Raw genomic sequence first — 11,556 nt, 5'->3', positions numbered from 1 at the left:
CTCTCCTGAGTGACTCGAGAAATACGCTGGCCCCTCCCACCCTGGGTGTAATTGAACACACTGATTCTGGTGCCCCCCGAGAACGTTCATCAGTTTCATTGTGCTCTGGACCGACTGCGCATACTGCAACCTGTGACTGTGAGTAAAGAGCATCAGGCTGGGCTAGGAGGATCTGGATCTGAACGCCGTGTCCTTTTGGAGAAGTACGATGTTCTCCAGCTGTTGGAAGCACAGGACACGCTGTCCAAAACTTTTCCAGGCCAAACTGGTTCATCCCGCCACCTGCGTCATGCTCGGTGTTCATCGACAGGCTCTTTGGTCTCCTGGGTTCCAGGAATGCAGGAAGAAGGATGTGGGGAGCCACCAGTTGCATTCCAGGGTCAAGTCTGTGTTGCACCTTGTGCAACAGAAGCATGTCATATGTCTAATTAATTTGTAAGTTTTCCAATTAATTGCCCAGCATCCAATAACAAAGCCCCATCTCAGTGTGTTGAGGTTGCTTTAACAAGAATATCACAGTCTGTAAAATTGATAAATACTAGGAATGTATGTCTCACAGTTCTGGAGTCTGGGGAGTCCAAGATCAATTAGGTCAGCAGATTCAGTGCCGGCCCAGGGCCCATTGCATACTTCACAGTCGGCACCTTCTGGCTGTGTCCTCAGACAACAGGAGGGCAAGCAGGCTCCCTCAGGCTGCTTTTATAAGAACAGTAATCTCATCATGAAGGCTCTACCCTTGTGACTTCCTCACCTCCCAAAAGGCCTCCACCTCATAACATCACATTGAGGACTGGGTTTCTGCATATGAATTTTGAGGGGACATGGACATTTAGATGACAGCAAGGCCCTTTATCTGAAAATGCACTAAGGCTATCACTTTTCTAATTTATTTCTTTCCAGAAAGACAAAACAGATAAGAAAAGCGTAATCATCAAATCTCCACTTTACCTTGCACCTTTTTGACAGTTTAAAAGTATTCAAGAAAGGATATTTTTGAACCAGCTGGTGGTGTGGAGGTTAAGGCAGTTGGATCCCATGTGGCCAACTGCGTGGTTTGAATCTTAGATCCAGAAACTGAAAACGACACTGAGCCATGTACATGCACACCCGGAATCCTTTAAGAGGGCAAGAGGGGGACCAGCAGTTAGCATAATGGCTATGTCACTGAACTCCCATGTAGCCAACTGTGGCTCGAGTCCCAGACCCGGTGGCTTAATCTCACGCTGGGAGTATGTGTGTGTGCGCCCAGGATCCTGAGAGGAGAATGGAGGAGAGGAATTGTGGTGTGGCCATTCCCACTGGGGGTGATTTCTCACTTTCTATCTCTGTCTCTCTCTGTCTTTCTGGCAAGCACACATGCCCTATAGCAAAAACCTCTCCAAAAAAAATTTAAAAAATAAAAGTAAAAGAAGGGTGAGAGGAGGAGAAGGGGTTGCAACGTGACCACCCATGGAGGTGGGTTTCCCACTCTCTTGCTTTCTTTTTTATTGATTCTCAGTTTTATCTGACTTAATGCCCCTTTTAATAACAATTATTCTGGAATACTCTGTAAAATGACAAAACACGGCTACAAACTCCTTATTTACGTATGCCCTCCCTTTGCAACGTGGCATTGCTGCTCTTCTTAGTGGACGTTGTGTCTGTTCCTTTACCTGCTTAAATCCAGGCCGACTTTGTGATTAATCATAACCGTAGAAAGCAGTTGGAAGTGATGCTGTCACTTCAGCATTAAGGCCTCAAAGAGTTTGCAGCTTCTCCCTTCTTCCTTTTAGAACCAAGTCCGAGGGCGCCTAGGCTAACTCTTTGGAGAGGCCACATGAAGAACTTAAGTGCTACAGCTGAGAGCCCTGTCCAACTGCCAGACATACAGCTATCCCAGGCCAAGCAGTCTCTGGCTGATCTGCCAACTGGTGACAAAGGCAAAGTGTACTCAGCCAGCATGCGGTGGAGCAGAGGCGAGCCATCCCGGCTGAGCCCAGTCCAGATCGCCACCTAACAGGATTGTGAGCAAAGAAATGCTTACTGTTTTAGTCCCCTAAGTTTTGGGGCCGTTTACTATGCACCAATAGATAACTGATACTCTCTATTTTCTTGGAAAGACATAGGTTGTATGATCTACTATGCATATACTTGAAGGCAAAAATGTACTGCTGCAATCGTAGTACCAAGACGATAATAGGAAGGTAACGAATAGTAAAATAACACGCAAGTGCTAGAGCACAGCTGTGCTCAGCCATAGTGAAGCAGTTAATGTTTCTGGAATCAGCGCGAGCTGACTCACCTGCTGTAAGTACAGACTGTTGTCTCGATGGTGACGGGATACTGTGAGTTGCCATCAGTGATATGATTTTTGAGGGGGTGTGATTAATTCTGGCCAAATTTAGAAAAAGAAGAAATAATAGTTTACCTGTATTGATGTAGCAGTCAAATGCCTAGAAAATTATTATTATATAAAAACTGTACGTCCAAGCCTCCTTTGTGTTTATGCATAAAGTGGAGTTACATTCTAGACTTAAATCATTATAAACACACGTAAAAGCTGAAAGGATACATCATCAATACACCTGAACTGCAAGATTAAGGAAGGTCCTTCAGGCAGAAGGAAATTGATACCACACAAAAATATGGATCTGCCCAAAGGAATGACTAGCCCTGGAAACGGTAACTACATGATACATATTTAAGATATTTTTATTATTATTTAGATCTCTTTGAAAGATAGTTGACTGTATTAAAAAATAATATGTGAAGTTGCTAATCCATGTAACAGTTACGTGAATAACTGCAGTAGCACTAAGGCTGGGGTGGAAAAATGGAAATATACCCTCGTAAGGTCCATATCCTATATGTAAAGCGATAAAATGTCTGTTGAAGGTAGACAGTGATGAATTAAAAATATAGACTCTAAATCTCAAGCCTCTATTTAAATAATAAAACAGTCTTATAGTTCATGAGCTAACAAAAGAGTTAAAATTCTTAAAAATATAATTAATTCAGAAGAAGAGAGGAAAATAAGAAAAGGGAAACAAAGGACAGGTGGTATGGTGCCAGTGGGTGGCGTGGTGGCTCAAGTGCTGGACTCCCACATGACCAACTGTGGTTCGAGTCCTGAACCCAGTGGCTTGATAATCATGCCAGCTGTGTGTGTGTGTCCCAAATCCCAGTAGGAGAATGGAGAAGGGATTGCTTGTGGCCATCCCCTCTGGGGAGTGATTTCTCACTTTTCTTGTCACTGTCTCTCTCCAGTGAGCTCACACTCCCTATGGCAAAATCCTTAAAACAAAACAAAACAAAACAAAACCCAGATGGTATGACCAGAAAATGAATAGGAAGTTTGTGGATTTAAACTTAACCATACCGATAATCACATTAAATGTAAGGAGTGAAGATAACTCCAGTTAAAACACTGAGAGGATGATCCTCTGCTGGCAATAGTAGTATGATAACCCACATACTGAAAGTCATGTAGAAGATTGGGGTTGGCTCCTGGATTGACCTGTACATGCCAGGGGCAGGCACATGTATGCCCACGATCCTGGCTGGGGATCATGGCATATAACCTGTTGAGGATGCTTGTCTTCTCCTTCTTCTTGTCTCCCTCATGAAAGAAAGAAAAACAAATGAAAAAGGCAGTGCTTGTTAGATTGGATAAAGAAGCAAGACACAACTAAATGCTACCTACGAATAATAAAACAACCCAAAATGTCTCTTAAATACAGAGACACAGAGATGGAAAAATTACATACCATGATAATAATCAGATAATTAACACACAATATTGTGCACTTCAAAATTTGTTATGATGATAGATTGCATATTAAGTGTTCTTGTCAGAATTTAAAAAATAATTATTAAAAAGAAGAAGGTTGGAGTGGTTATAGTAACATCAGACAAAGTAAATTTCAGAGCAAACAGGGATAAAGCAGTTCATTTCATAGCAATAATATTGAAGTTAACTCTGTAAGAAAACATCTTAACTATTTATATAACTAATAAGAGAACCTGGGAGCAGCAGTTGGTGTAATGGCTATGTCGCTGGAATCCCATGTAGTCGACCACAGTTTGGGGTCTGGACCCAGTGGCTTAAACTCACACCAGGCACGCGTGCATGCGTGCCCAAGATCCCCAAAGGAGAATGGAGGAGAAGGGACTACAGCGTGGCCATTCCCCCCAGGGGGTGATTTCTTGCTTTCTCTCTGTCTCTCTCTGTCTTTCTGGCGAGCATATGTGCTCTATAACAACCCCCCCCCCCAAAAAAAAAAGAAAGAAAGAGAGAACCTTAAAGCAGGTAAAGCAAAACCTGATAGATCTGCAAGAAAAAATAGAAAAAAAAATATAGACAGAGATTTTAAAAGACCTCTCTCAATAATAATAGAACAAGTAAACAGAAAATCAGAAAGGATAGAGAATTCTTTTTTTTTTTCTTTTTCTTGTTTCTTTTTTTGGAGAGATTTTTGCTATAGGGCGCATGCACTCGTCAGACAGAGAGAGAGACAGAGAGATAGAAGGCGAGAAATCACCCCTCAAGGGGGATGGCCACACCACAATCCCTTCTCCTCCATTCTCCTCTCGGGATCTTTGGCACACACACACACGCGCCCGGCGTGAGTTTTAAGCCACCGGTTCCAGGACTCGAACCGCAGTCCACTACATGGGAGTCCAGCGACATAGCCATTACGCTAACTGCTGGTCCCAGGATAGAGAATTCTTGAGCAACACTTGTCAACCAACTTGACCTAAATGACATTTATAGAACAGTCTACCCAACCATATTAAAATACAACTTTTCAATTCAGCATGATAATACGTACCAAAGATAGATCATGTTTTGGGTCATTAAATAAGATTCTCTAAATTAAAGATATTTCAAATCGTATAAAAATGCTTTCTGACCATGTTGGACTTAAATTCAGAAATTAAATTAGTAACAGAAAGCTTTCTGGCCAAGGTCAGCCACAGTGGCATACTCCTGCAACGCTGCTGCTCTGCAGTCTGAGGCTACATGAACCCAGCCTAGAGGCTGGGCATGGTGGTGCGTACCTGTAGTCGCAGCAACTCGGGCGGCTGGGGCTGGGTCAGAAGAATTGCAACACAGAGTGATCCTATCTTTTTTTAAAAAAAGGTTGGGCAATCCCCCAAATATTTGGAGACTAAATAACACACTTGTAAATAACTCATAGGCCAAAGAAGAAATCAAAAGGGAACTTACAAAGCATTTCTAACAGAATGAAAGCTAAAACACTACATATCAGAATTTGTGGAGTACTAAAGACGAATTTGTTACATGAAACTCATGTTTTTTTTTTTTTTTAAAAAAAGAGAAAAGATCTCAAATAAGCGATTTAATTTTCCACATTAAGAAACATGAAAAAGGAGAAGAGCAGAGTTAATTCACAGAAAGTGGAAGATAGGCAATAAAAAAGACCAAAGCAGGAATTAATGAAAAAAGAAGAAAAAAAGAAAAAGAAAAACAAAACTCTCAAAAGACAATAGTGAAAAATCGGTGAAGCCAAATGGGAAGAAGCAAGTTATCAATACCAGAAAGGAGAGAGGTATTATCATTATAGATTAATTATACAATATAGTTATTTAAAACATAATACAGAAATAATATGAAAAATTTTATGCCAGTAAATTTGTAGCTTAGATGAAATGGACAAGTACCTTGAGAGAGATGAACTACCAAAGTTCATTCATTAACAGCTAAATAACCTGGTACCCAGATGGCGGTGCAGTGTTAAAACTTGATTCTCTGTGAGGCAGTCCCATACGAGAAGGTTTCTGCTCAGTCCAGATCCCTCTCTGAGTACACTGGGCATGCACTTGCCCACAATCCTGGGCTGGCTGAGGCTGGGGATGGATTACCGCATCAAGATCCAGTTGAAACCGTCTCTTTCTCTCACTCCTGCTCGTGGAAAAATAAATATGCTTTTAAAAAATTATATGACGTGAATAGTCCTCTGTTTATTACAGGAATTGAAAAATACCTTCCCACAACGACAATGTTGAGTGAAAATGGCTTTATTGATGAATTCTACCGAACATTTAAAGAAGAAATAGTATCAGTTCTACATAAACTTTTTTTTTTAAATAAAAGGGAGAAAATGCTTCTCAGTTCATTTGATTAGGCCAGTACTACCCCAATACCAAAATAAGAAAGACAGTGTAAGAAAAGGGAATTGTATAAAAAAATGTTCTTCATAAATATAGATGCAAAAATTTCTGAAGAAAATATTAGTAAATTTAATCAAATGCATGTAAAAAGAATAATACATCATGACCATATGTGGTTTATCCCAAGAATACAATGTTGACTTAACATTAGAAAAATCAACCAATGCAATATACTATGTTAACATGCTGAGAAAGAAGAACCACATAGTTATTATAATAGAGTCTTCCCTTTCTTTCCACAGATAAAGTCCTAATTAAAACTCTAAACAAACTATACGGCATCTTCAAAAACCCTCCAGCTAACATCAGAGCCTGCATGCTTTTACTCTAAGATCAGGAGAAAGATGAGGTTGTGTTCTCTATTTCTATTCATTATTCTACTGGTGACTCTAGCCCACACAATCAGACAAGAAAAAGAAATAAAAGACAACCTGATTCGGAGCTAAGTAAAACTATCCTATTAACAAATGGTGTGATTTCCTATATTGAAAATCTAACGGGATTCATAGTAAGACTGCAGGGCATAAAATCAACATACAAATATCAATAGTATTTCCATGTATTATGTTTCCATGGAAACATCATAAGCTGAAAATTAGGAGTATACATAGTAAGTTTCCTATTTATATTTATTTATTTATTGAGTGACAGAAAGAGAGCGAGTGAGCTCCAGTAAGATCTCATCATGTGGCTCCTCCCCCACAGCACTCCAACCAGCTGGGATCACAGGTGTGCTTGATGTGCCCAGGTCAGCATACTCTGTGGGCAACAGTGGGGATGCGCACCCATATCTGAACCTTGGGCCTTCTTATTTGGCTCCAGTCTCATGCAACTGCACCCTACCTCTTGCTCCACCACAGCTGAACCAGGAATGTCTTTTTTAACAGCATTAAATTGCATATTAGGCCAGTCAAAGATGTTACCATATGCATTATCATTAACAAATAATTTTTCATTTTTGTGTCCATTAAATGTTCTGCTTTCCCTCCCTTGATTCCTTCCCACTGGCCCCCATTGTCCATCGTCCCCCCTACACTGTTTCTAGCATCCTCAGTCACTCTTCCTGCTTTTATACCTCCCGGTCTTTCCGTTTCTTTCAAGTACATTTTGTATGCTGTAAAGATGTGCAATAATTAAATGTAAAGAATTAAAATAATAGTATTAAACGTATGAAATACATAAAACCCGACAAAATATAAGCAAGTCGTGTACACTGAAAGCACAGGATGTTGCTGAGAGATGACAGAGAAGACCTGAAGAAATGGAAGTACGCTATGTTCATGGGTGAGAAGAGTCCTTACTGTTCACATGTCTGTTCTCCCCAAACTGCTATATGGATTTAATGCAGCCCCCATCAAAACCACAGCAGGTTCTTCTGTAGCACTCAAGAAACTGATTTTAAGATTCCTATGGAAATGTAAAGGACCTACACTATTCGAGGCAACTTTGAAAGCAAAGGTTAATGTTACTTGATTTCGAGGCCTATCATAAGGTGATGTGATGAAGGCAGTGCAGTATTGACTGACAAGTAAATACACCAGAGGAACAGAATGCCCTCACCTACTGTACAGACAGTTCCATAAGTCAATGGAGAAAGGGTAATCTTTACGACAACTGGTGCTGGCACTTTAATCTAAGGATATACAAAAAATTAACTCAAAATGGGTCCTAGTCCTAAAAATAAAATCTACAGCTGTAGAACTTGCAGAAGACAAACAGAAGAAAACAAAACCTCTAGGACACTGGGTTACAAAATGTTTCATTATCTGTAACCATAAAAATATGATTCACGAAAGAATGCATTGTAAATTGGATGTGGCCCCGTGTGGTGGCACACGCTGCTAAGAGGTGCTCCACAGGCTGAAGCCTGGGTTTTTGATTCATGGTCTGACCTAAAGGCCAGGTGTGGTGGTGTGCACCTGTAATCCCAGGACTGGGGAGGCTGAAGCAGGTGAATCATGAAGTTTAGGCTGGTCTGGACAACATAGTGAGATCCAGTCTGAAAAAGCGCCAGGTGTGGTGGTGTGCACCTTTAGTCCCAGCTGGGAGGATCATGCCATAGTGAGAACCTTGTTTTTTAATAAATGCATTCTCAGAAGACTGCAAAAATTATTTATAAACAATATATCTGACAAAGGCTTGCATCTAGAATATATTTTTAAAACTCTAAAAACTCAGTAATAAAGCAAATACTCTAAAACTCCAGTCAATGATTTGAACAGACACTTAACCAAAGATAAATGGGTGGTATACAAGGGCGTGAAAACATGCTTGACATAATGTATAGTTATTAGGGAACCATATGTTAAAAACACAGTGACATATCACTGTACACCCATTACAACGGGTGAATTAAAAAGATCGACCACAGCAAGTGTTGGCAAGAATGTGAGACATACAAAACTCTCCTACACTTTCAGTGGAATTGTAAAACGAAAAAGCCACTTTGGAAAATAGTTTGATAGCTGTTCCACTCCACCCACATCCATATGGACAGATGTCCACATAAGGTCTTGGACACAGATGCTCATAGCAGCTTTATTGGTAATTGCCAATATCTGGAAACAACTCAGATATCCGTAGGAGAGTGGATTAGCTGGTCTGTTCTTCCAATGGATCATTACTCAGTAACAGAAATCGGTGATTAACATGGGCTAAAATACAGGTGAATTTCAGAGTAAATGCTTAGTAGACAAGCCAGAAAAGTAGAGCATGTATGATACGAGTTCATATCATATGAAGTTCTAGAAAGTACAGATGGGTCTACAGTGACAGAAAGCAGACTGGGGACAGCCTGAGGATTGTGGGAGAACAGAGCATCATGGAAACATTACACGGGGCACAACTTCTGGAGAAGTGGGGAGTGTTTTTATAATCTTCAGTGTACTTATGTACATATGAGGGGTCTTTGCAAAGTTCAAGAAAAATATGTATTATGCCAAAATTGTATATATTTGAAATTTGTTTGCACCAAAATAAATTTATACCTTTATTTCATCATCCACAAACTTTTCAAAGCCCCCTTGTGTGTGAGCATATGCATTACACGTACACGTATGCTGTTTATTGTGTATCTAAGAGACACCATCCTCCCCAGCCTCCACGCTATGGTTTGCATTCGTTCTCTGTCCCAGGGCAGCCTGGTTTTTGTTGCTGTTGTTACTGTTTCACCTTACAATTAAAGACGCTATTTCAGGCTATTCCTTTGTTTTAGTTGTGCTGTTCAAACCTGACCCATCATTGATGGATTGTGACTTTCTTGCCCATGAATTCCTGCCATCTCTGCAAACGCCTTCAGTTTTCTAGGTCTGATTTAGTTTCACATTGGCAGCCTGCACTTCTGCTCCACTCTGCTTACCACCGTGAACATTTTAAACAGGAGTGATAGCTCACTTTCCTGCTTATTTATTAGTGTCTAGCCTAATAAACGTTGAAGTGAATTGTTAGTTATTTTAACAAATAGTTACACACTATATATACTCATATCCTTTGCTAACGATTTTGTGTATTTACTTTCTCTCGTTTTTGATATCCTTGCCTCTGGTGCAGACTTAACACAGAGAGGCTAGCTAATATTTACTGATCAAATGACTCAGGTGGAAGCGTGGGTAATTTATTAATAGCTTTAATAAGTAGCCTTAGAACTTTCTTATATGTGTCTGGACCCAGTTATTAAATATGAATGCCTGAATAACGTGCCTGACTGGACAGAACCATTCTCTCTTGTAAAAAATGAAAACAAAACCGGTAATGTCTAGGCCTGTATACAACAGTTACTTCATTCCACAAATATTGGTTGTTTTTATTGGCTGAGGTATGACATGGTCTAAACAATATGGACTAATTAATTTGCCTGCAAAAGCATGACACTAATAGGTACTACTAAGTCTCTTGTTTACTTTGCTGTAAGCACTCCAGGTTTACGTTGTACTTACTTTTATGGAAGTAACTGAATCACTGAGACTAGAATGGACTTAGGTTTATTTACCAATATTAGAAACAGAGAAGAACTTAGCATAGGTAGTTTCAGGACAGATAAAAAGGGCAATTGCACATAACATGTGGTTGCTGATGAATCTTGAAAACATCTGGTATCTGGAGCCTTGGATGGAGTCATGAATGGTCAATCCACACTTGGCTGTTAGGAAAAGGTCAAGAATGTTTGGATTTGGAAAGGGGTCACTTTCTGATCTCTTGGAGACCGATTCCCGGGGACTCAGAAATACTGGTAGATAACCAGTGCTGGGCTGGAGAGATCTTTGACCTGATGCATTGGCTACTTTATAAATTAAATAAAATTTCCCAACCCCTGATCATACACAAAATTCATACTTATGATAGCAAAGTGAGAAAATGCTGAAAATAGACTCATTCTCATTACTCAATGATTGCTGATTGGTCTGTGCATTTAAATAAATTATTATTATTTTAGTTTTTTTGCTATAGGGTATGTATGCTCACCAGAGAGACACAGAGAGGGAAAGTGAGAAATCACCCCTCAGGGGGTACAACCATGTTGCAATCTCTTTTCCTCCATTCTCTTCTCAGGATTTTAGGCAGGTATGCCCATGCATCCAGTGTGATTTTCAAGCTACCGGGCCTGGGAATTGAACTGTAGTCAGCCATGTGGGATCCAGCCATCTTAACCACTACACCACTGGCTGGCCCTGTGTTTATTCTTTTAAAAATAAGTATGTATACCTTAATTTTTCTAATATTTTATTATAAAGTGTTCAAATATATAACAACGTTGAAATAAATGTTCAGGGAACATTCCTATATCCACACCTACATTCTGCAATGAACATTTTACTGTGCTTGCTTTATAATATGTCTGTATATCTACCCGTGCCTCTCTCTGTCCCTCCATCAATCCATCTTCTTTTTTTGAAAAAAAAAAAAAAAAATCCACATGAAAGAGGGAGGGAGGGACGGAGGGAGAGACAATCTCAACAGTCTTCGTGTTGCAACCACCCCCAGCCCCAGCCTCGGCCAGCCAGGATCACAGGCGTGCATGCACCAGTGTGTCCAGGGAGACCTCAGAAGGTGAGGCCTCAGTATTGTGGGGAATCGTATCCTGCTGTGCCGCTCTGCCTGGCCTAATCCATCTTCTTTTACTGATGCATTTCAGCTACTCCTCCCTGAACAATTTGGCATGCATAGCTAGAGCTCAATATTTTTTCTTCTGATGTGAAATGCCCAGATCTTAAGTGTATGTCCCATGTGTATGGTGGACATACCCTAAAGTGACCCGTAATTATACTCACTCCTAGTGTCCTCACTCTGCAAAATCCCCTGTAACTTGGTTACAACCAGGAGAATGTGGCAAAGGGGGATTTCACTCTTGTTGCTATGTTGCGTTTCTTACGACTCTATTTTTTT

This window comes from Tupaia chinensis, unplaced genomic scaffold (genome assembly GCF_000334495.1).
Source record: "Tupaia chinensis unplaced genomic scaffold, TupChi_1.0 Scaffold000671_1, whole genome shotgun sequence".
Classification (NCBI taxonomy): domain Eukaryota; kingdom Metazoa; phylum Chordata; class Mammalia; order Scandentia; family Tupaiidae; genus Tupaia; species Tupaia belangeri.
The sequence above is the reverse complement of the archived record's forward strand: the minus strand, read 5'-3'. Positions refer to the sequence as shown.